Genomic DNA, 23,895 nt, shown 5'->3' with positions numbered 1-23,895 from the left:
TGCAGCCTCTGTAGTCCATGGTAACCTGCGGAGAGGGGGCGGGGCTGAGGGAGGTTGGAACACTGCCCTCACTGAGGGAGTGGGTGTGGCCATCTCTGCTGTGACTGAACAAAGGGCAGGGGAGCAGGGGGCGCAGGGCAGGGCCCTCAGAGCCCGGCAGGCCCAGTGGAGTGTCACAAGCATTTAGGCCCAGGCCAAAGGGCGCTTTCTTTGTCTGCACAGCTGCCCAAACTCTCACCTTTCCACTCAGGCCGCCCACTTACTTGAAGTGAGTGTGGCACTTGTCCGTGCAGTACACCTCGCTGCACAGCTAAGCATAGGTCTGGGCATCGTAGCTTCCTGCCAGGTGACCGAGGCTCACAGGCAGATGGGTCCCTGGGACACACACGGAGAGGCTCCTGCCCGGGCCACAGGCCGCCCACTGCCCCTGCCCCAGTTCGCGGGCCGTAAAGCAGCCCTGTCGCAGTCCCCTGCTTCTAGAGGGTGTATTGGACCAACACTTGTAGAACACGGGGTCCTTGAGGGCCACTCATTGGAGGGACACAAATAAATCTTTGCCGTCTTTCTTCTGAAACTTACGAGCGTTCACACCTGAGCCTCTTACAAGGTCAGCTGTTTAGCTAAACATGAGCTCATGATCTAAATTTACACAATAATGAAGAAAGCAGCTACAAGGGGAGACAATCAGCCAAAACAATCAATACCAGAATTAGATTCCCAAGGCCATCCATCAGATGTAGGAATAATCGGGTGCCAGGCAGAAAATATACATAAACTGGAACTGAAACAAGGCACGAGGATGTTTTCAAAGACTGTTAGGATCTCTAAAACATTTTTAAAGGACATGTCATTGATAAAGCTAAATACACAAAGGTTGTGTAATACAACAGATTAATCATTGAGAAGAGTGAAATTATGCTGTTTTGAAAACTATGGCAGGTCAGATTTTCTGCCTAATTATATAAGAAGATTTCTCTAAAAAATACACATTATTTCAAAGCCTTATTGGCTGTGAAATAAGTTAAGGGTATTTCAAATGGCTTGTCTGCACAGAAAGGTGAGATGTAGTGGATCACAGAAAGTCGAGGGGAAAATAGGTCAATATATACATTGCTATATGGTGAACTAAGCCTTAGGCCGGCAACAGTGGAGAGAACCTGACCCTTAGAAACGTACAAGTAAGCTGGAATCTTCAAAAGTTCAAATCTTTATAATTAAAAATATTTATTAAAATGAATAACCAAGTGTTTTAATTGACATCAGAAGATGAAAACAATAAACCCTGAGAACATAGAAAAAAGTTAAATAAAGATAGGAGCAGAACTTAATACAACAGAAAACGTATAAAATTCAGGTGATTTAGTAAGTCCAAAGAATCTTCTTTGAAAAGATTTAAAAGACACACTTTGATTAAGGAAAACAAAAACATAAGTAAAGAATATACAGAAAGAGTCAGGACAATGTTAGAGCAGAGAATATGTGAAATGCCTATAAATTTGAACATTTCTGTCAAGTGGACCATTTCCTAGCTCCTAAAGTTTACCAAAACTAACACAAGAGGAAATCATTTAAGGTCATCATGTCTGCCCTTGGCATTCTCGGAACGCCCTGGCCTCAGAATGCAGCCTCTGTAGTCCATGGTAACCTGCGGAGAGGGGGCGGGGCTGAGGGAGGTTGGAACACTGCCCTCACTGAGGGAGTGGGTGTGGCCATCTCTGCTGTGACTGAACAAAGGGCAGGGGAGCAGGGGACCCAGGGCAGGGCCCTCAGAGCCCGGCAGGCCCAGTGGAGTGTCACAAGCATTTAGGCCCAGGCCAAAGGGCGCTTTCTTTGTCTGCACAGCTGCCCAAACTCTCACCTTTCCACTCAGGCCGCCCTCTTACTTGAAGTGTGTGTGGAACCTGTCCGCGCAGTACACCTCGCTGCACAGCGAAGCATAGGTGTGGGCATCGTAGCTTCCTGCCAGGTGACCGAGGCTCACAGGCAGATGGGTCCCTGGGACACACGCGGAGAGGCTCCTGCCCGGGCCACAGGCCGCCCACTGCCCCTGCCCCATTTCGGGGGCCGCAAAGCAGCCCTGTCGGAGTCCCCTGCCTCTAGAGGGTGTATTGGACCAACACTTGTAGAACACGGGGTCCTTGAGGGCCACTCATTGGAGGGACACAAATAAATCTTTGCCGTCTTTCTTCTGAAACTTACGAGTGTTCACACCTAAGCCTCTTACAAGGTCAGCTGTTTAGCTAAACATGAGCTCATGATCTAAATTTACACAATAATGAAGAAAGCAGCTACAAGGGGAGACAATCCGCCGAAACAATCAATACCAGAATTAGATTCCCAAGGCCATCCATCAGATGTAGGAATAATCGGGTGCAAGGCAGAAAATATACATAAAACTGGAACTGAAACAAGGCACGGGGATGTTTTCAAAGAATGGTAGGATCTCTAAAACATTTTTAAAGGACATGTCATTGATAAAGCTAAATACACAAAGGTGTAATACAACAGATTAATCATTGAGAAGAGTGAAATTATGCTGTTTTGAAAACTATGGCAGGTCAGATTTTCTGCCTAATTATATAAGAAGATTTCTCTAAAAAATACACATTATTTCAAAGCCTTATTGGCTGTGAAATAAGTTAAGGGTATTTCAAATGGCTTGTCTGCAAAGAAAGTTGAGATGTAGGGGATCACAGAAAGTCGAGGGGAAAATAGGTCAATATATACATTGCTATATGGTGAACTAAGCCTTAGGCCGGCAACAATGGAGAGGACCTGACCCTTAGAAACGTACAAGTAAGCTGGAATCTTCAAAAGTTCAAATCTTTATAAGTAAAAAGATTTATTAAAATGAATAACCAAGTGTTTTAATTGACATCAGAAGATGAAAACAATAAACCCTGAGAACATAGAAAAAAGTTAAATAAAGATAGGAGCAGAACTTAATACAACAGAAAACGTATACAATTCAGGTGATTTAGTAAGTCCAAAGAATCTTCTTTGAAAAGATTTAAAAGACACACTTTGATTAAGGAAAACAAAAACATAAGTAAAGAATATACAGAAAGAGTCAGGACAATGTTAGAGCAGAGAATATATGAAATGCCAGTAAATTTGAACATTTCTGGAAAGTGGACCATTTCCTAGCTCCTAAAGTTTACCAAAACTGACACAAGAGGAAATCATTTAAGGTCATCATGTCTGCCCTTGGCATTCTCGGAACGCCCTGGCCTCAGAATGCAGCCTCTGTAGTCCATGGTAACCTGCGGAGAGGGGGCGGGGCTGAGGGAGGTTGGAACACTGCCCTCACTGAGGGAGTGGGTGTGGCCATCTCTGCTGTGACTGAACAAAGGGCAGGGGAGCAGGGGGCGCAGGGCAGGGCCCTCAGAGCCCGGCAGGCCCAGTGGAGTGTCACAAGCATTTAGGCCCAGGCCAAAGGGCGCTTTCTTTGTCTGCACAGCTGCCCAAACTCTCACATTTCCACTCAGGCCGCCCACTTACTTGAAGTGAGTGTGGCACTTGTCCGTGCAGTACACCTCGCTGCACAGCTAAGCATAGGTCTGGGCATCGTAGCTTCCTGCCAGGTGACCGAGGCTCACAGGCAGATGGGTCCCTGGGACACACGCGGAGAGGCTCCTGCCCGGGCCACAGGCCGCCCACTGCCCCTGCCCCAGATCGGGGGCCTCAAAGCAGCCCTGTCGGAGTCCCCTGCCTCTAGAGGGAGTATTGGACCAACACTTGTAGAAAACGGGGTCCTTGAGGGCCACTCATTGGAGGGACACAAATAAATCTTTGCCGTCTTTCTTCTGAAACTTACGAGCGTTCACACCTAAGCCTCTTACAAGGTCAGCTGTTTAGCTAAACATGAGCTCATGATCTAAATTTACACAATAATGAAGAAAGCAGCTACAAGGGGAGACAATCAGCCAAAACAATCAATACCAGAATTAGATTCCCAAGGCCATCCATCAGATGTAGGAATAATCGGGTGCAAGGCAGAAAATATACATAAAACTGGAACTGAAACAAGGCACGAGGATGTTTTCAAAGAGTAGTAGGATCTCTAAAACATTTTCAAAGGACATGTCATTGATAAAGCTAAATACACAAAGGTTGTGTAATACAACAGATTAATCATTGAGAAGAGTGAAATTATGCTGTTTTGAAAACTATGGCAGGTCAGATTTTCTGCCTAATTATATAAGAAGATTTCTCTAAAAAATACACATTATTTCAAAGCCTTATTGGCTGTGAAATAAGTTAAGGGTATTTCAAATGGCTTGTCTGCAAAGAAAGGTGAGATGTAGTGGATCACAGAAAGTCGAGGGGAAAATAGGTCAATATATACATTGCTATATGGTGAACTAAGCCTTAGGCCGGCAACAATGGAGAGGACCTGACCCTTTGAAACGTACAAGTAAGCTGGAATCTTCAAAAGTTCAAATCTTTATAAGTAAAAAGATTTATTAAAATGAATAACCAAGTGTTTTAATTGACATCAGAAGATGAAATCAATAAACCCTGAGAACATAGAAAAAAGTTAAATAAAGATAGGAGCAGAACTTAATACAACAGAAAACGTATAAAATTCAGGTGATTTAGTAAGTCCAAAGAATCTTCTTTGAAAAGATTTAAAAGACACACTTTGATTAAGGAAAACAAAAACATAAGTAAAGAATATACAGAAAGAGTCAGGACAAAGTTAGAGCAGAGAATATATGAAATGCCAGTAAATTTGAACATTTTTGGAAAGTGGACCATTTCCTAGCTCCTAAAGTTTACCAAAACTGACACAAGAGGAAATCATTTAAGGTCATCATGTCTGCCCTTGGCATTCTCGGAACGCCCTGGCCTCAGAATGCAGCCTCTGTAGTCCATGGTAACCTGCGGAGAGGGGGCGGGGCTGAGGGAGGTTGGAACACTGCCCTCACTGAGGGAGTGGGTGTGGCCATCTCTGCTGTGACTGAACAAAGGGCAGGGGAGCAGGGGGCCCAGGGCAGGGCCCTCAGAGCCCGGCAGGCCCAGTGGAGTGTCACAAGCATTTAGGCCCAGGCCAAAGGGCGCTTTCTTTGTCTGCACAGCTGCCCAAACTCTCACCTTTCCACTCAGGCCGCCCTGTTACTAGAAGTGTGTGTGGAACCTGTCCGCGCAGTACACCTCGCTGCACAGCTAAGCATAGGTCTGGGCATCGTAGCTTCCTGCCAGGTGACCGAGGCTCACAGGCAGATGGGTCCCTGGGACACACGTGGAGAGGCTCCTGCCCGGGCCATAGGCCGCTCACTGCCCCTGCCCCAGATCGGGGGCCGCAAAGCAGCCCTGTCTGAGTCCCCTGCCTCTAGAGGGAGTATTGGACCAACACTTGTAGAAAACGGGGTCCTTGAGGGCCACTCATTGGAGGGAAACAAATAAATCTTTGCCGTCTTTCTTCTGAAACTTACGAGCGTTCACACCTAAGCCTCTTACAAGGTCAGCTGTTTAGCTAAACATGAGCTCATGATCTAAATTTACACAATAATGAAGAAAGCAGCTACAAGGGGAGACAATCAGCCAAAACAATCAATACCAGAATTAGATTCCCAAGGCCATCCATCAGATGTAGGAATAATCGGGTGCAAGGCAGAAATTATACATAAAACTGGAACTGAAACAAGGCACGAGGATGTTTTCAAAGACTGGTAGGATCTCTAAAACATTTTTAAAGGACATGTCATTGATAAAGCTAAATACACAAAGGTTGTGTAATACAACAGATTAATCATTGAGAAGAGTGAAATTATGCTGTTTTGAAAACTATGGCAGGTCAGATTTTCTGCCTAATTATATAAGAAGTTTTCTCTAAAAAATACACATTATTTCAAAGCCTTATTGGCTGTGAAATAAGTTAAGGGTATTTCAAATGGCTTGTCTGCAAAGAAAGGTGAGATGTAGTGGATCACAGAAAGTCGAGGGGAAAATAGGTCAATATATACATTGCTATATGGTGAACTAAGCCTTAGGCCGGCAACAGTGGAGAGGACCTGACCCTTAGAAACGTACAAGTAAGCTGGAATCTTCAAAAGTTCAAATCTTTATAAGTAAAAAGATTTATTAAAATGAATAACCAAGTGTTTTAATTGACATCAGAAGATGAAATCAATAAACCCTGAGAACATAGAAAAAAGTTAAATAAAGATATGAGCAGAACTTAATACAACAGAAAACGTATAAAATTCAGGTGATTTAGTAAGTCCAAAGAATCTTCTTTGAAAAGATTTAAAAGACACACTTTGATTAAGGAAAACAAAAACATAAGTAAAGAATATACAGAAAGAGTCAGGACAATGTTAGAGCAGAGAATATATGAAATGCCAGTAAATTTGAACATTTCTGGAAAGTGGACCATTTCCTAGCTCCTAAAGTTTACCAAAACTGACACAAGAGGAAATCATTTAAGGTCATCATGTCTGCCCTTGGCATTCTCGGAACGCCCTGGCCTCAGAATGCAGCCTCTGTAGTCCATGGTAACCTGCAGAGAGGGGGCGGGGCTGAGGGAGGTTGGAACACTGCCCTCACTGAGGGAGTGGGTGTGGCCATCTCTGCTGTGACTGAACAAAGGGCAGGGGAGCAGGGGGCCCAGGGCAGGGCCCTCAGAGCCCGGCAGGCCCAGTGGAGTGTCATAAGCATTTAGGCCCAGGCCCAAGGGCGCCTTCTTTGTCTGCACAGCTGCCCAAACTCTCACCTTTCCACTCAGGCCGCCCTCTTACTTGAAGTGTGTGTGGAACCTGTCCGCACAGTACACCTCGCTGCACAGCTAAGCATAGGTCTGGGCATCGTAGCTTCCTGCCAGGTGACCGAGGCTCACAGGCAGATGGGTCCCTGGGACACACGCGGAGAGGCTCCTGCCCGGGCCACAGGCCGCCCACTGCCCCTGCCCCAGATCGGGGGCTGCAAAGCAGCCCTGTCTGAGTCCCCTGCCTCTAGAGGGAGTATTGGACCAACACTTGTAGAAAACGGGGACCTTGAGGGCCACTCATTGGAGGGACACAAATAAATCTTTGCCGTCTTTCTTCTGAAACTTACGAGCATTCACACCTAAGCCTCTTACAAGGTCAGCTGTTTAGCTAAACATGAGCTCATGATCTAAATTTACACAATAATAAAGAAAGCAGCTACAAGGGGAGACAATCAGCCAAAACAATCAATACCAGAATTAGATTCCCAAGGCCATCCATCAGATGTACGAATAATCGGGTGCAAGGCAGAAAATATACATAAAACTGGAACTGAAACAAGGCACGAGGATGTTTTCAAAGACTGGTAGGATCTCTAAGACATTTTTAAAGATCATGTCATTGATAAAGCTAAATACACAAAGGTTGTGTAATACAACAGATTAATCATTGAGAAGAGTGAAATTATGCTGTTTTGAAAACTATGGCAGGTCAGATTTTCTGCCTAATTATATAAGAAGATTTCTCTAAAAAATACACATTATTTCAAAGACATATTGGCTGTGAAATAAGTTAAGTGTGTTTCAAATGGCTTGTCTGCAAAGAAAGGTGAGATGTAGGGGATCACAGAAAGTCGAGGGGAAAATAGGTCAATATATACATTGCTATATGGTGAACTAAGCCTTAGGCCGGCAACAATGGAGAGGACCTGACCCTTAGAAACGTACAAGTAAGCTGGAATCTTCAAAAGTTCAAATCTTTATAAGTAAAAAGATTTATTAAAATGAAGAACCAAGTGTTTTAATTGACATCAGAAGATGAAAACAATAAACCCTGAGAACATAGAAAAAAGTTAAATAAAGATAGGAGCAGAACTTAATACAACAGAAAACGTATAAAATTCAGGTGATTTAGTAAGTCCAAAGAATCTTCTTTGAAAAGATTTAAAAGACACACTTTGATTAAGGAAAACAAAAACATAAGTAAAGAATATACAGAAAGAGTCAGGACAATGTTAGAGCAGAGAATATATGAAATGCCAGTAAATTTGAACATTTCTGGAAAGTGGACCATTTCCTAGCTCCTAAAGTTTACCAAAACTGACACAAGAGGAAATCATTTAAGGTCATCATGTCTGCCCTTGGCATTCTCGGAACGCCCTGGCCTCAGAATGCAGCCATGGTAACCTGCGGAGAGGGGGCGGGGCTGAGGGAGGTTGGAACACTGCCCTCACTGAGGGAGTGGGTGTGGCCATCTCTGCTGTGACTGAACAAAGGGCAGGGGAGCAGGGGGCCCAGGGCAGGGCCCTCAGAGCCCGGCAGGCCCAGTGGAGTGTCACAAGCATTTAGGCCCAGGCCCAAGGGCGCCTTCTTTGTCTGCACAGCTGCCCAAACTCTCACCTTTCCACTCAGGCCGCCCTCTTACTTGAAGAGTGTGTGGAACCTGTCCGCGCAGTACACCTCGCTGCACAGCTAAGCATAGGTCTGGGCATCGTAGCTTCCTGCCAGGTGACCGAGGCTCACAGGCAGATGGGTCCCTGGGACACACGCGGAGAGGCTCCTGCCCGGGCCACAGGCCGCCCACTGCCCCTGCCCCAGATCGGGGGCTGCAAAGCAGCCCTGTCTGAGTCCCCTGCCTCTAGACGGAGTATTGGACCAACACTTGTATAAAACGGGGACCTTGAGGGCCACTCATTGGAGGGACACAAATAAATCTTTGCTGTCTTTCTTCTGAAACTTACGAGCGTTCACACCTAAGCCTCTTACAAGGTCAGCTGTTTAGCTAAACATGAGCTCATGATCTAAATTTACACAATAATAAAGAAAGCAGCTACAAGTGGAGACAATCAGCCAAAACAATCAATACCAGAATTAGATTCCCAAGGCCATCCATCAGATGTACGAATAATCGGGTGCAAGGCAGAAAATATACATAAAACTGGAACTGAAACAAGGCACGAGGATGTTTTCAAAGACTGGTAGGATCTCTAAAACATTTTTAAAGGACATGTCATTGATAAAGCTAAATACACAAAGGTTGTGTAATACAACAGATTAATCATTGAGAAGAGTGAAATTATGCTGTTTTGAAAACTATGGCAGGTCAGATTTTCTGCCTAATTATATAAGAAGATTTCTCTAAAAAATACACATTATTTCAAAGACATATTGGCTGTGAAATAAGTTAAGTGTGTTTCAAATGGCTTGTCTGCAAAGAAAGGTGAGATGTAGGGGATCACAGAAAGTCGAGGGGAAAATAGGTCAATATATACATTGCTATATGGTGAACTAAGCCTTAGGCCGTCAACAATGGAGAGGACCTGACGCTTAGAAACGTACAAGTAAGCTGGAATCTTCAAAAGTTCAAATCTTTATAAGTAAAAAGATTTATTAAAATGAAGAACCAAGTGTTTTAATTGACATCAGAAGATGAAAACAATAAACCCTGAGAACATAGAAAAAAGTTAAATAAAGATATGAGCAGAACTTAATACAACAGAAAACGTATAAAATTCAGGTGATTTAGTAAGTCCAAAGAATCTTCTTTGAAAAGATTTAAAAGACACACTTTGATTAAGGAAAACAAAAACATAAGTAAAGAATATACAGAAAGAGTCAGGACAATGTTAGAGCAGAGAATATATGAAATGCCAGTAAATTTGAACATTTCTGTCAAGTGGACCATTTCCTAGCTCCTAAAGTTTACCAAAACTGACACAAGAGGAAATCATTTAAGGTCATCATGTCTGCCCTTGGCATTCTCGGAACGCCCTGGCCTCAGAATGCAGCCTCTGTAGTCCATGGTAACCTGCGGAGAGGGGGCGGGGCTGAGGGAGGTTGGAACACTGCCCTCACTGAGGGAGTGGGTGTGGCCATCTCTGCTGTGACTGAACAAAGGGCAGGGGAGCAGGGGGCCCAGGGCAGGGCCCTCAGAGCCCGGCAGGCCCAGTGGAGTGTCACAAGCCTTTAGGCCCAGGCCAAAGGGCGCTTTCTTTGTCTGCACAGCTGCCCAAACTCTCACCTTTCCACTCAGGCCGCCCTCTTACTTGAAGTGTGTGTGGAACAAGTCCGCACAGTACACCTCGCTGCACAGCTAAGCATAGGTCTGGGCATCGTAGCTTCCTGCCAGGTGACCGAGGCTCACAGGCAGATGGGTCCCTGGGACACACGCGGAGAGGCTCCTGCCCGGGCCACAGGCCGCCCACTGCCCCTGCCCCAGATCGGGGGCCGCAAAGCAGCCCTGTCTGAGTCCCCTGCCTCTAGACGGAGTATTGGACCAACACTTGTAGAAAACGGGGTCCTTGAGGGCCACTCATTGGAGGGACACAAATAAATCTTTGCCGTCTTTCTTCTGAAACTTACGAGTGTTCACACCTAAGCCTCTTACAAGGTCAGCTGTTTAGCTAAACATGAGCTCATGATCTAAATTTACACAATAATAAAGAAAGCAGCTACAAGTGGAGACAATCAGCCAAAACAATCAATACCAGAATTAGATTCCCAAGGCCATCCATCAGATGTAGGTATAATCGGGTGCAAGGCAGAAAATATACATAAAACTGGAACTGAAACAAGGCACGAGGATGTTTTCAAAGACTGGTAGGATCTCTAAAACATTTTTAAAGGACATGTCATTGATAAAGCTAAATACACAAAGGTTGTGTAATACAACAGATTAATCATTGAGAAGAGTGAAATTATGCTGTTTTGAAAACTATGGCAGGTCAGATTTTCTGCCTAATTATATAAGAAGATTTCTCTAAAAAATACACATTATTTCAAAGACATATTGGCTGTGAAATAAGTTAAGTGTGTTTCAAATGGCTTGTCTGCAAAGAAAGGTGAGATGTAGGGGATCACAGAAAGTCGAGGGGAAAATAGGTCAATATATACATTGCTATATGGTGAACTAAGCCTTAGGCCGGCAACAATGGAGAGGACCTGACCCTTAGAAACGTACAAGTAAGCTGGAATCTTCAAAAGTTCAAATCTTTATAAGTAAAAAGATTTATTAAAATGAAGAACCAAGTGTTTTAATTGACATCAGAAGATGAAAACAATAAACCCTGAGAACATAGAAAAAAGTTAAATAAAGATAGGAGCAGAACTTAATACAACAGAAAACGTATAAAATTCAGGTGATTTAGTAAGTCCAAAGAATCTTCTTTGAAAAGATTGAAAAGACACACTTTGATTAAGGAAAACAAAAACATAAGTAAAGAATATACAGAAAGAGTCAGGACAATGTTAGAGCAGAGAATATATGAAATGCCAGTAAATTTGAACATTTCTGTCAAGTGGACCATTTCCTAGCTCCTAAAGTTTACCAAAACTGACACAAGAGGAAATCATTTAAGGTCATCATGTCTGCCCTTGGCATTCTCGGAACGCCCTGGCCTCAGAATGCAGCCATGGTAACCTGCGGAGAGGGGGCGGGGCTGAGGGAGGTTGGAACACTGCCCTCACTGAGGGAGTGGGTGTGGCCATCTCTGCTGTGACTGAACAAAGGGCAGGGGAGCAGGGGGCCCAGGGCAGGGCCCTCAGAGCCCGGCAGGCCCAGTGGAGTGTCACAAGCATTTAGGCCCAGGCCCAAGGGCGCCTTCTTTGTCTGCACAGCTGCCCAAACTCTCACCTTTCCACTCAGGCCGCCCTCTTACTTGAAGAGTGTGTGGAACCTGTCCGCGCAGTACACCTCGCTGCACAGCTAAGCATAGGTCTGGGCATCGTAGCTTCCTGCCAGGTGACCGAGGCTCACAGGCAGATGGGTCCCTGGGACACACGCGGAGAGGCTCCTGCCCGGGCCACAGGCCGCCCACTGCCCCTGCCCCAGATCGGGGGCTGCAAAGCAGCCCTGTCTGAGTCCCCTGCCTCTAGACGGAGTATTGGACCAACACTTGTATAAAACGGGGACCTTGAGGGCCACTCATTGGAGGGACACAAATAAATCTTTGCTGTCTTTCTTCTGAAACTTACGAGCGTTCACACCTAAGCCTCTTACAAGGTCAGCTGTTTAGCTAAACATGAGCTCATGATCTAAATTTACACAATAATAAGGAAAGCAGCTACAAGGGGAGACAATCAGCCAAAACAATCAATACCAGAATTAGATTCCCAAGGCCATCCATCAGATGTACGAATAATCGGGTGCAAGGCAGAAAATATACATAAAACTGGAACTGAAACAAGGCACGAGGATGTTTTCAAAGACTGGTAGGATCTCTAAAACATTTTTAAAGGACATGTCATTGATAAAGCTAAATACACAAAGGTTGTGTAATACAACAGATTAATCATTGAGAAGAGTGAAATTATGCTGTTTTGAAAACTATGGCAGGTCAGATTTTCTGCCTAATTATATAAGAAGATTTCTCTAAAAAATAAACATTATTTCAAAGCCTTATTGGCTGTGAAATAAGTTAAGTGTGTTTCAAATGGCTTGTCTGCAAAGAAAGGTGAGATGTAGGGGATCACAGAAAGTCGAGGGGAAAATAGGTCAATATATACATTGCTATATGGTGAACTAAGCCTTAGGCCGGCAACAATGGAGAGGACCTGACCCTTAGAAACGTACAAGTAAGCTGGAATCTTCAAAAGTTCAAATCTTTATAAGTAAAAAGATTTATTAAAATGAAGAACCAAGTGTTTTAATTGACATCAGAAGATGAAAACAATAAACCCTGAGAACATAGAAAAAAGTTAAATAAAGATAGGAGCAGAACTTAATACAACAGAAAACGTATAAAATTCAGGTGATTTAGTAAGTCCAAAGAATCTTCTTTGAAAAGATTTAAAAGACACACTTTGATTAAGGAAAACCAAAACATAAGTAAAGAATATACAGAAAGAGTCAGGACAATGTTAGAGCAGAGAATATATGAAATGCCAGTAAATTTGAACATTTCTGTCAAGTGGACCATTTCCTAGCTCCTAAAGTTTACCAAAACTGACACAAGAGGAAATCATTTAAGGTCATCATGTCTGCCCTTGGCATTCTCGGAACGCCCTGGCCTCAGAATGCAGCCTCTGTAGTCCATGGTAACCTGCGGAGAGGGGGCGGGGCTGAGGGAGGTTGGAACACTGCCCTCACTGAGGGAGTGGGTGTGGCCATCTCTGCTGTGACTGAACAAAGGGCAGGGGAGCAGGGGGCCCAGGGCAGGGCCCTCAGAGCCCGGCAGGCCCAGTGGAGTGTCACAAGCATTTAGGCCCAGGCCCAAGGGCGCATTCTTTGTCTGCACAGCTGCCCAAACTCTCAACTTTCCACTCAGGCCGCCCTCTTACTTGAAGTGTGTGTGGAACCTGTCCGCGCAGTACACCTCTCTGCACAGCTATGCATAGGTCTGGGCTTCGTAGCTTCCTGCCAGGTGACCGAGGCTCACAGGCAGATGGGTCCCTGGGACACACGCGGAGAGGCTCCTGCCCGGGCCACAGGCCGCCCACTGCCCCTGCCCCAGATCGGGGGCCGCAAAGCAGCCCTGTCTGAGTCCCCTGCCTCTAGACGGAGTATTGGACCAACACTTGTAGAAAACGGGGACCTTGAGGGCCACTCATTGGAGGGACACAAATAAATCTTTGCCGTCTTTCTTCTGAAACTTACGAGCGTTCACACCTAAGCCTCTTACAGGGTCAGCTGTTTAGCTAAACATGAGCTCATGATCTAAATTTACACAATAATAAAGAAAGCAGCTACAAGTGGAGACAATCAGCCAAAACAATCAATACCAGAATTAGATTCCCAAGGCCATCCATCAGATGTACGAATAATCGGGTGCAAGGCAGAAAATATACATAAAACTGGAACTGAAACAAGGCACGAGGATGTTTTCAAAGACTGGTAGGATCTCTAAAACATTTTTAAAGGACATGTCATTGATAAAGCTAAATACACAAAGGTTGTGTAATACAACAGATTAATCATTGAGAAGAGTGAAATTATGCTGTTTTGAAAACTATGGCAGGTCAGATTTTCTGCCTAATTATATAAGAAGATTTCTCTAAAAAATACACATTATTTCAAATACATATTGGCTGTGAAATAAGTTAAGTGTGTTTCAAATGGCTTGTCTGCAAAGAAAGGTGAGATGTAGGGGATCACAGAAAGTCGAGGGGAAAATAGGTCAATATATACATTGCTATATGGTGAACTAAGCCTTAGGCCGGCAACAATGGAGAGGACCTGACGCTTAGAAACGTACAAGTAAGCTGGAATCTTCAAAAGTTCAAATCTTTATAAGTAAAAAGATTTATTAAAATGAAGAACCAAGTGTTTTAATTGACATCAGAAGATGAAAACAATAAACCCTGAGAACATAGAAAAAAGTTAAATAAAGATATGAGCAGAACTTAATACAACAGAAAACGTATAAAATTCAGGTGATTTAGTAAGTCCAAAGAATCTTCTTTGAAAAGATTTAAAAGACACACTTTGATTAAGGAAAACAAAAACATAAGTAAAGAATATACAGAAAGAGTCAGGACAATGTTAGAGCAGAGAATATATGAAATGCCAGTAAATTTGAACATTTCTGTCAAGTGGACCATTTCCTAGCTCCTAAAGTTTACCAAAACTGACACAAGAGGAAATCATTTAAGGTCATCATGTCTGCCCTTGGCATTCTCGGAACGCCCTGGCCTCAGAATGCAGCCTCTGTAGTCCATGGTAACCTGCGGAGAGGGGGCGGGGCTGAGGGAGGTTGGAACACTGCCCTCACTGAGGGAGTGGGTGTGGCCATCTCTGCTGTGACTGAACAAAGGGCAGGGGAGCAGGGGGCCCAGGGCAGGGCCCTCAGAGCCCGGCAGGCCCAGTGGAGTGTCACAAGCCTTTAGGCCCAGGCCAAAGGGCGCTTTCTTTGTCTGCACAGCTGCCCAAACTCTCACCTTTCCACTCAGGCCGCCCTCTTACTTGAAGTGTGTGTGGAACAAGTCCGCACAGTACACCTCGCTGCACAGCTAAGCATAGGTCTGGGCATCGTAGCTTCCTGCCAGGTGACCGAGGCTCACAGGCAGATGGGTCCCTGGGACACACGCGGAGAGGCTCCTGCCCGGGCCACAGGCCGCCCACTGCCCCTGCCCCAGATCGGGGGCCGCAAAGCAGCCTGTCTGAGTCCCCTGCCTCTAGACGGAGTATTGGACCAACACTTGTAGAAAACGGGGTCCTTGAGGGCCACTCATTGGAGGGACACAAATAAATCTTTGCCGTCTTTCTTCTGAAACTTACGAGTGTTCACACCTAAGCCTCTTACAAGGTCAGCTGTTTAGCTAAACATGAGCTCATGATCTAAATTTACACAATAATAAAGAAAGCAGCTACAAGTGGAGACAATCAGCCAAAACAATCAATACCAGAATTAGATTCCCAAGGCCATCCATCAGATGTAGGTATAATCGGGTGCAAGGCAGAAAATATACATAAAACTGGAACTGAAACAAGGCACGAGGATGTTTTCAAAGACTGGTAGGATCTCTAAAACATTTTTAAAGGACATGTCATTGATAAAGCTAAATACACAAAGGTTGTGTAATACAACAGATTAATCATTGAGAAGAGTGAAATTATGCTGTTTTGAAAACTATGGCAGGTCAGATTTTCTGCCTAATTATATAAGAAGATTTCTCTAAAAAATACACATTATTTCAAAGACATATTGGCTGTGAAATAAGTTAAGTGTGTTTCAAATGGCTTGTCTGCAAAGAAAGGTGAGATGTAGGGGATCACAGAAAGTCGAGGGGAAAATAGGTCAATATATACATTGCTATATGGTGAACTAAGCCTTAGGCCGGCAACAATGGAGAGGACCTGACCCTTAGAAACGTACAAGTAAGCTGGAATCTTCAAAAGTTCAAATCTTTATAAGTAAAAAGATTTATTAAAATGAAGAACCAAGTGTTTTAATTGACATCAGAAGATGAAAACAATAAACCCTGAGAACATAGAAAAAAGTTAAATAAAGATAGGAGCAGAACTTAATACAACAGAAAACGTATAAAATTCAGGTGATTTAGTAAGTCCAAAGAATCTTCTTTGAAAAGATTTAAAAGACACACTTTGATTAAGGAAAACAAAAACATAAGTAAAGAATATACAGAAAGAGTCAGGACAATGTTAGAGCAGAGAATATATGAAATGCCAGTAAATTTGAACATTTCTGTCAAGTGGACCATTTCCTAGCTCCTAAAGTTTACCAAAACTGACACAAGAGGAAATCATTTAAGGTCATCATGTCTGCCCTTGGCATTCTCGGAACGCCCTGGCCTCAGAATGCAGCCATGGTAACCTGCGGAGAGGGGGCGGGGCTGAGGGAGGTTGGAACACTGCCCTCACTGAGGGAGTGGGTGTGGCCATCTCTGCTGTGACTGAACAAAGGGCAGGGGAGCAGGGGGCCCAGGGCAGGGCCCTCAGAGCCCGGCAGGCCCAGTGGAGTGTCACAAGCATTTAGGCCCAGGCCCAAGGGCGCCTTCTTTGTCTGCACAGCTGCCCAAACTCTCACCTTTCCACTCAGGCCGCCCTCTTACTTGAAGAGTGTGTGGAACCTGTCCGCGCAGTACACCTCGCTGCACAGCTAAGCATAGGTCTGGGCATCGTAGCTTCCTGCCAGGTGACCGAGGCTCACAGGCAGATGGGTCCCTGGGACACACGCGGAGAGGCTCCTGCCCGGGCCACAGGCCGCCCACTGCCCCTGCCCCAGATCGGGGGCTGCAAAGCAGCCCTGTCTGAGTCCCCTGCCTCTAGACGGAGTATTGGACCAACACTTGTATAAAACGGGGACCTTGAGGCCCACTCATTGGAGGGACACAAATAAATCTTTGCTGTCTTTCTTCTGAAACTTACGAGCGTTCACACCTAAGCCTCTTACAAGGTCAGCTGTTTAGCTAAACATGAGCTCATGATCTAAATTTACACAATAATAAGGAAAGCAGCTACAAGGGGAGACAATCAGCCAAAACAATCAATACCAGAATTAGATTCCCAAGGCCATCCATCAGATGTACGAATAATCGGGTGCAAGGCAGAAAATATACATAAAACTGGAACTGAAACAAGGCACGAGGATGTTTTCAAAGACTGGTAGGATCTCTAAAACATTTTTAAAGGACATGTCATTGATAAAGCTAAATACACAAAGGTTGTGTAATACAACAGATTAATCATTGAGAAGAGTGAAATTATGCTGTTTTGAAAACTATGGCAGGTCAGATTTTCTGCCTAATTATATAAGAAGATTTCTCTAAAAAATAAACATTATTTCAAAGCCTTATTGGCTGTGAAATAAGTTAAGTGTGTTTCAAATGGCTTGTCTGCAAAGAAAGGTGAGATGTAGGGGATCACAGAAAGTCGAGGGGAAAATAGGTCAATATATACATTGCTATATGGTGAACTAAGCCTTAGGCCGGCAACAATGGAGAGGACCTGACCCTTAGAAACGTACAAGTAAGCTGGAATCTTCAAAAGTTCAAATCTTTATAAGTAAAAAGATTTATTAAAATGAATACCCAAGTGTTTTAATTGACATCAGAAGATGAAAACAATAAACCCTGAGAACATAGAAAAAAGTTAAATAAAGATAGGAGCAGAACTTAATACAACAGAAAACGTATAAAATTCAGGTGATTTAGTAAGTCCAAAGAATCTTCTTTGAAAAGATTTAAAAGACACACTTTGATTAAGGAAAACCAAAACATAAGTAAAGAATATACAGAAAGAGTCAGGACAATGTTAGAGCAGAGAATATATGAAATGCCAGTAAATTTGAACATTTCTGTCAAGTGGACCATTTCCTAGCTCCTAAAGTTTACCAAAACTGACACAAGAGGAAATCATTTAAGGTCATCATGTCTGCCCTTGGCATTCTCGGAACGCCCTGGCCTCAGAATGCAGCCTCTGTAGTCCATGGTAACCTGCGGAGAGGGGGCGGGGCTGAGGGAGGTTGGAACACTGCCCTCACTGAGGGAGTGGGTGTGGCCATCTCTGCTGTGACTGAACAAAGGGCAGGGGAGCAGGGGGCCCAGGGCAGGGCCCTCAGAGCCCGGCAGGCCCAGTGGAGTGTCACAAGCATTTAGGCCCAGGCCCAAGGGCGCATTCTTTGTCTGCACAGCTGCCCAAACTCTCAACTTTCCACTCAGGCCGCCCTCTTACTTGAAGTGTGTGTGGAACCTGTCCGCGCAGTACACCTCTCTGCACAGCTATGCATAGGTCTGGGCTTCGTAGCTTCCTGCCAGGTGACCGAGGCTCACAGGCAGATGGGTCCCTGGGACACACGCGGAGAGGCTCCTGCCCGGGCCACAGGCCGCCCACTGCCCCTGCCCCAGATCGGGGGCCGCAAAGCAGCCCTGTCTGAGTCCCCTGCCTCTAGACGGAGTATTGGACCAACACTTGTAGAAAACGGGGACCTTGAGGGCCACTCATTGGAGGGACACAAATAAATCTTTGCCGTCTTTCTTCTGAAACTTACGAGCGTTCACACCTAAGCCTCTTACAGGGTCAGCTGTTTAGCTAAACATGAGCTCATGATCTAAATTTACACAATAATAAAGAAAGCAGCTACAAGTGGAGACAATCAGCCAAAACAATCAATACCAGAATTAGATTCCCAAGGCCATCCATCAGATGTACGAATAATCGGGTGCAAGGCAGAAAATATACATAAAACTGGAACTGAAACAAGGCACGAGGATGTTTTCAAAGACTGGTAGGATCTCTAAAACATTTTTAAAGGACATGTCATTGATAAAGCTAAATACACAAAGGTTGTGTAATACAACAGATTAATCATTGAGAAGAGTGAAATTATGCTGTTTTGAAAACTATGGCAGGTCAGATTTTCTGCCTAATTATATAAGAAGATTTCTCTAAAAAATACACATTATTTCAAAGACATATTGGCTGTGAAATAAGTTAAGTGTGTTTCAAATGGCTTGTCTGCAAAGAAAGGTGAGATGTAGGGGATCACAGAAAGTCGAGGGGAAAATAGGTCAATATATACATTGCTATATGGTGAACTAAGCCTTAGGCCGGCAACAATGGAGAGGACCTGACGCTTAGAAACGTACAAGTAAGCTGGAATCTTCAAAAGTTCAAATCTTTATAAGTAAAAAGATTTATTAAAATGAAGAACCAAGTGTTTTAATTGACATCAGAAGATGAAAACAATAAACCCTGAGAACATAGAAAAAAGTTAAATAAAGATATGAGCAGAACTTAATACAACAGAAAACGTATAAAATTCAGGTGATTTAGTAAGTCCAAAGAATCTTCTTTGAAAAGATTTAAAAGACACACTTTGATTAAGGAAAACAAAAACATAAGTAAAGAATATACAGAAAGAGTCAGGACAATGTTAGAGCAGAGAATATATGAAATGCCAGTAAATTTGAACATTTCTGTCAAGTGGACCATTTCCTAGCTCCTAAAGTTTACCAAAACTGACACAAGAGGAAATCATTTAAGGTCATCATGTCTGCCCTTGGCATTCTCGGAACGCCCTGGCCTCAGAATGCAGCCTCTGTAGTCCATGGTAACCTGCGGAGAGGGGGCGGGGCTGAGGGAGGTTGGAACACTGCCCTCACTGAGGGAGTGGGTGTGGCCATCTCTGCTGTGACTGAACAAAGGGCAGGGGAGCAGGGGGCCCAGGGCAGGGCCCTCAGAGCCCGGCAGGCCCAGTGGAGTGTCACAAGCCTTTAGGCCCAGGCCAAAGGGCGCTTTCTTTGTCTGCACAGCTGCCCAAACTCTCACCTTTCCACTCAGGCCGCCCTCTTACTTGAAGTGTGTGTGGAACAAGTCCGCACAGTACACCTCGCTGCACAGCTAAGCATAGGTCTGGGCATCGTAGCTTCCTGCCAGGTGACCGAGGCTCACAGGCAGATGGGTCCCTGGGACACACGCGGAGAGGCTCCTGCCCGGGCCACAGGCCGCCCACTGCCCCTGCCCCAGATCGGGGGCCGCAAAGCAGCCCTGTCTGAGTCCCCTGCCTCTAGACGGAGTATTGGACCAACACTTGTAGAAAACGGGGTCCTTGAGGGCCACTCATTGGAGGGACACAAATAAATCTTTGCCGTCTTTCTTCTGAAACTTACGAGTGTTCACACCTAAGCCTCTTACAAGGTCAGCTGTTTAGCTAAACATGAGCTCATGATCTAAATTTACACAATAATAAAGAAAGCAGCTACAAGTGGAGACAATCAGCCAAAACAATCAATACCAGAATTAGATTCCCAAGGCCATCCATCAGATGTAGGTATAATCGGGTGCAAGGCAGAAAATATACATAAAACTGGAACTGAAACAAGGCACGAGGATGTTTTCAAAGACTGGTAGGATCTCTAAAACATTTTTAAAGGACATGTCATTGATAAAGCTAAATACACAAAGGTTGTGTAATACAACAGATTAATCATTGAGAAGAGTGAAATTATGCTGTTTTGAAAACTATGGCAGGTCAGATTTTCTGCCTAATTATATAAGAAGATTTCTCTAAAAAATACACATTATTTCAAAGACATATTGGCTGTGAAATAAGTTAAGTGTGTTTCAAATGGCTTGTCTGCAAAGAAAGGTGAGATGTAGGGGATCACAGAAAGTCGAGGGGAAAATAGGTCAATATATACATTGCTATATGGTGAACTAAGCCTTAGGCCGGCAACAATGGAGAGGACCTGACGCTTAGAAACGTACAAGTAAGCTGGAATCTTCAAAAGTTCAAATCTTTATAAGTAAAAAGATTTATTAAAATGAAGAACCAAGTGTTTTAATTGACATCAGAAGATGAAAACAATAAACCCTGAGAACATAGAAAAAAGTTAAATAAAGATAGGAGCAGAACTTAATACAACAGAAAACGTATAAAATTCAGGTGATTTAGTAAGTCCAAAGAATCTTCTTTGAAAAGATTTAAAAGACACACTTTGATTAAGGAAAACAAAAACATAAGTAAAGAATATACAGAAAGAGTCAGGACAATGTTAGAGCAGAGAATATATGAAATGCCAGTAAATTTGAACATTTCTGTCAAGTGGACCATTTCCTAGCTCCTAAAGTTTACCAAAACTGACACAAGAGGAAATCATTTAAGGTCATCATGTCTGCCCTTGGCATTCTCGGAACGCCCTGGCCTCAGAATGCAGCCATGGTAACCTGCGGAGAGGGGGCGGGGCTGAGGGAGGTTGGAACACTGCCCTCACTGAGGGAGTGGGTGTGGCCATCTCTGCTGTGACTGAACAAAGGGCAGGGGAGCAGGGGGCCCAGGGCAGGGCCCTCAGAGCCCGGCAGGCCCAGTGGAGTGTCACAAGCATTTAGGCCCAGGCCCAAGGGCGCCTTCTTTGTCTGCACAGCTGCCCAAACTCTCACCTTTCCACTCAGGCCGCCCTCTTACTTGAAGAGTGTGTGGAACCTGTCCGCGCAGTACACCTCGCTGCACAGCTAAGCATAGGTCTGGGCATCGTAGCTTCCTGCCAGGTGACCGAGGCTCACAGGCAGATGGGTCCCTGGGACACACGCGGAGAGGCTCCTGCCCGGGCCACAGGCCGCCCACTGCCCCTGCCCCAGATCGGGGGCTGCAAAGCAGCCCTGTCTGAGTCCCCTGCCTCTAGACGGAGTATTGGACCAACACTTGTATAAAACGGGGACCTTGAGGGCCACTCATTGGAGGGACACAAATAAATCTTTGCCGTCTTTCTTCTGAAACTTACGAGCGTTCACACCTAAGCCTCTTACAAGGTCAGCTGTTTAGCTAAACATGAGCTCATGATCTAAATTTACACAATAATAAGGAAAGCAGCTACAAGGGGAGACAATCAGCCAAAACAATCAATACCAGAATTAGATTCACAAGGCCATCCATCAGATGTACGAATAATCGGGTGCAAGGCAGAAAATATACATAAAACTGGAACTGAAACAAGGCACGAGGATGTTTTCAAAGACTGGTAGGATCTCTAAAACATTTTTAAAGGACATGTCATTGATAAAGCTAAATACACAAAGGTTGTGTAATACAACAGATTAATCATTGAGAAGAGTGAAATTATGCTGTTTTGAAAACTATGGCAGGTCAGATTTTCTGCCTAATTATATAAGAAGATTTCTCTAAAAAATAAACATTATTTCAAAGCCTTATTGGCTGTGAAATAAGTTAAGTGTGTTTCAAATGGCTTGTCTGCAAAGAAAGGTGAGATGTAGGGGATCACAGAAAGTCGAGGGGAAAATAGGTCAATATATACATTGCTATATGGTGAACTAAGCCTTAGGCCGGCAACAATGGAGAGGACCTGACCCTTAGAAACGTACAAGTAAGCTGGAATCTTCAAAAGTTCAAATCTTTATAAGTAAAAAGATTTATTAAAATGAATAACCAAGTGTTTTAATTGACATCAGAAGATGAAAACAATAAACCCTGAGAACATAGAAAAAAGTTAAATAAAGATAGGAGCAGAACTTAATACAACAGAAAACGTATAAAATTCAGGTGATTTAGTAAGTCCAAAGAATCTTCTTTGAAAAGATTTAAAAGACACACTTTGATTAAGGAAAACAAAAACATAAGTAAAGAATATACAGAAAGAGTCAGGACAATGTTAGAGCAGAGAATATATGAAATGCCAGTAAATTTGAACATTTCTGTCAAGTGGACCATTTCCTAGCTCCTAAAGTTTACCAAAACTGACACAAGAGGAAATCATTTAAGGTCATTATGTCTGCCCTTGGCATTCTCGGAACGCCCTGGCCTCAGAATGCAGCCTCTGTAGTCCATGGTAACCTGCGGAGAGGGGGCGGGGCTGAGGGAGGTTGGAACACTGCCCTCACTGAGGGAGTGGGTGTGGCCATCTCTGCTGTGACTGAACAAAGGGCAGGGGAGCAGGGGGCGCAGGGCAGGGCCCTCAGAGCCCGGCAGGCCCAGTGGAGTGTCACAAGCATTTAGGCCCAGGCCAAAGGGCGCTTTCTTTGTCTGCACAGCTGCCCAAACTCTCACCTTTCCACTCAGGCCGGCCTCTTACTTGAAGTGTGTGTGGAACCTGTCCGCGCAGTACACCTCGCTGCACAGCTAAGCATAGGTCTGGGCATCGTAGCTTCCTGCCAGGTGACCGAGGCTCACAGGCAGATGGGTCCCTGGGACACACGCGGAGAGGCTCCTGCCCGGGCCACAGGCCGCCCACTGCCCCTGCCCCAGATCGGGGGCCGCAAAGCAGCCCTGTCTGAGTCCCCTGCCTCTAGACGGAGTATTGGACCAACACTTGTAGAAAACGGGGACCTTGAGGGCCACTCATTGGAGGGACACAAATAAATCTTTGCCGTCTTTCTTCTGAAACTTACGAGCGTTCACGCCTAAGCCTCTTACAAGGTCAGCTGTTTAGCTAAACATGAGCTCATGATCTAAATTTACACAATAATAAAGAAAGCAGCTACAAGGGGAGACAATCAGCCAAAACAATCAATACCAGAATTAGATTCCCAAGGCCATCCATCAGATGTAGGTATAATCGGGTGCAAGGCAGAAAATATACATAAAACTGGAACTGAAACAAGGCACGAGGATGTTTTCAAAGACTGGTAGGATCTCTAAAACATTTTTAAAGGACATGTCATTGATAAAGCTAAATACACAAAGGTTGTGTAATACAACAGATTAATCATTGAGAAGAGTGAAATTATGCTGTTTTGAAAACTATGGCAGGTCAGATTTTCTGCCTAATTATATAAGAAGATTTCTCTAAAAAATACACATTATTTCAAAGACATATTGGCTGTGAAATAAGTTAAGTGTGTTTCAAATGGCTTGTCTGCAAAGAAAGGTGAGATGTAGGGGATCACAGAAAGTCGAGGGGAAAATAGGTCAATATATACATTGCTATATGGTGAACTAAGCCTTAGGCCGGCAACAATGGAGAGGACCTGACCCTTAGAAACGTACAAGTAAGCTGGAATCTTCAAAAGTTCAAATATTTATAAGTAAAAAGATTTATTAAAATGAAGAACCAAG

This window comes from Mesoplodon mirus (genome assembly GCF_964341445.2).
Source record: "Mesoplodon mirus genome assembly, chromosome: 1".
Taxonomy (NCBI): domain Eukaryota; kingdom Metazoa; phylum Chordata; class Mammalia; order Artiodactyla; family Ziphiidae; genus Mesoplodon; species Mesoplodon mirus.
Note: the sequence above shows the minus strand (reverse complement) of the source record.